Source organism: Haliotis rubra, unplaced genomic scaffold, assembly GCF_003918875.1.
Source record: "Haliotis rubra isolate DU_JTF1 unplaced genomic scaffold, ASM391887v1 Scf100, whole genome shotgun sequence".
NCBI lineage: Eukaryota > Metazoa > Mollusca > Gastropoda > Lepetellida > Haliotidae > Haliotis > Haliotis rubra.
In genome coordinates this window covers 936,567-939,383 of record NW_025764893.1, presented here as the reverse complement: position 1 = coordinate 939,383, position 2,817 = coordinate 936,567, and positions in this window count along the sequence as shown.

Here is a 2,817-nt window from a genome sequence, read left to right as displayed (position 1 = left end):
TGAGTAAAGTCCTTCCTAACTGATCGAACCATACAAGTTCGTATTGGGCAACACGCGTCTGACATACGAATTATTGTAAATGGCACTCCACAGGGCAGTGTTATAAGCCCTTTGCTCTTTAATATAATGATCAATGATTTCTTTTCTGAACTTCCGTTAAATTTTGATGCATCACAATTTGCAGATGATGGTGCTTGTTGGAGACGTTTTGGAAACATTGAGTTTGTTCACAAATCTATTCAATTAGCTCTAAATTCTATAGATCTTTGGTGTTCAAAGTGGGGGTTCAAGGTATCAACTTCTAAATCCGTTGCTATGTTCTTCACAAGACGTAAAGTTCCCCAAATCTGAAGCTACACATTGGTGGTCAGGACATATAATTTGTTTCTGAATTTAAAGTTTTGGGTGTAATCTTTGATCAAAAACTCATGATCACTTGGTCCCACCCCAGCAACTACATTTCATCAACATGTACTAAAGCTCTCAATTTACTGAAAAGCGTGTCTGCCACAAAGTGGGGTGCTGATAAATCGTCCTTGCTTCTTTTATACAAAGCACTTATTTTGTCTAGATTAGAATATGGCTTTCAAGTTTTTATGAATGCTGCAAAATGTCATTTGGTTAAAATGGATCGTGTTCAAGCCAAAGCACTTCGGATATGCACTGGTGCCTTTCCTACTGCTCCAGTTTCTACCCTGCAGGTAGAATGCTCAGAACCTCCTTTGCAATATCATCGGCTTAAAGTTGCCCTTTGCATCGTCTTAAAGTTGCCCTTAAGTACTATTTATCCTTAAAAGCTTCATCTAGGTATCAACCAGGAACTGATATATTGTGTGATTGTGTGGAATATGTCATGTGCGATTGGAATCATGGAAAACCACCGTTTGGATTACTTGTTCAACAATTTGCATTACAGTACAAGTTGAACAATCTTCAGTTGAATGCTGCTCAATCTCTCCCTAAAACGGTTCCATGGACTTTAACACAACCCACGACTTCACAGGATTTATCGGAGCTTGTAAACAAACAAATGTCACCCAGTGTTATTAAAATCCTAACCCAAGATTACATTCACACAAAATATAGTAAGTTTACTTATATTTATACTGATGCTTCAAAGGATCCCAGAACTGATCATGTTGGTGGAGCTTTTTACATTGCCGATCGTGGATTATCCAAAAGATTTAGACTGACTGATCATCTGTCTGTATTTGCAGCAGAATTGACAGCCATACCTCAAGCTTTAAAATGGGTAAAGGATAATGAACGCGAAGCAATAATTTTCTTATTCGCTGTCAGCTATACAAGCAATTCAATCAGGTGTACAAGATCCACGCAGTGACATACTATACGCATCTTGTATCTTGATACTGTTTTAAACTCCATGTACATCAGCTGTGATATTATTTGGATTCCTGCACGTGCTGGTGTAGCTGGAAACGAAGTAGTTGACACACTTGCTAAGATGGCTTGCAACAGACCACAGCCAGATATTCAATCAATTAAGCCCACTCCAAGAGATTACTGATTTGTCATTTCATCTTCAATAACTGCATCTTGGCAAAATAAATGGGACAATGAAACTACAGGTAGACACATGTACTCTACTTGTCCTGTAGTTAACAAACATTTTACAATTCGTCGGCGTTGTCGCAGAGATGAAGTTGTTTTAACTCGCCTCAGGCTAGGACATTGTGGATTAAAGGCATATAGAAGTATTTTAGACAAAGACCTATCTCCTCTGTGTGAAAGCTGTAACTTACACTGCCCAGGAACAGTTCAGCACTACCTCATTGAATGTCCAGCTCATGAAAACCCACGTAAGGCTCGACACTGTGCTTAACAAAACCAAACATACTTTTACAATAAACGCAATACGATAACTTAATGTATGGTTGCATACAAAAGGGCTGTCTAAGACTTCCTCGTTAAAACGGGTAAGTACGACGTAATTTAACTGAACAAAAATATAACAGTTTGTTAAGTGCTGGGCGCATATAGGCCTTTTTCTAAGGCCCAAGGTCGCCCTAAAACCTTATCTACCTACCTCCCGTATTGTTTATTGCCTATTAAATTACATTTGTGACGTCATTCCATTGTCTGCTCGCTCCATTCCTTTTAAGGAATGGAGCGATGTGTACCAGTTTCAAATTAATGCCTTCATTTTGTCATTTGGACATTGATTTTTGATAACAGTAATATTCCCAATACTTTGAATGTAATTTAAGTAGGGTAATATCATCGTAACTCTCCATTCCTTAAAAATAATGTGCCTCGGCCCCTCTGAGGGCCTCGGGTCCATTATTTTTAAGGTATGGAGAGTTACTCGGACATTACCCTCTACTTGTTCATTAAGTGCCGACACTTCGTAATTCGTCATCTGAGCCAGAAACTAAGGTGTTTCCCTCGCAAACTGCATTAAATAGCTGACAGGTATCAAATTATTCCATGTCTGTAAAAAATACTCTTCTCAGAAGTAAAATGGAATTATTTCACTATCTAAACCGGGTTGTCCGCGACATGATTTTGAAAGTGAAAACGTCCGACCCCAATCGTTAGTTTCTAAATCTGCTTACGGAGAAACCACATCATGGTCTTTTACGGATTTCCTGGAAAGTCCCAACCGAAAGTAAGACGGGAGGTCTCAATAATTCGTCGGAAGATGTCTTCTTCTGCAACAACTAGTCCAGTTGAAATAATATTTCTAATCCCTACTTTAAACCAAAACAAGTTTTCACGAACGCATTTTTCACAAAACAGTTAAGATGAGAGTGACATATTTGATCTTGTAAACACTAACACACTGTCTATCACAAT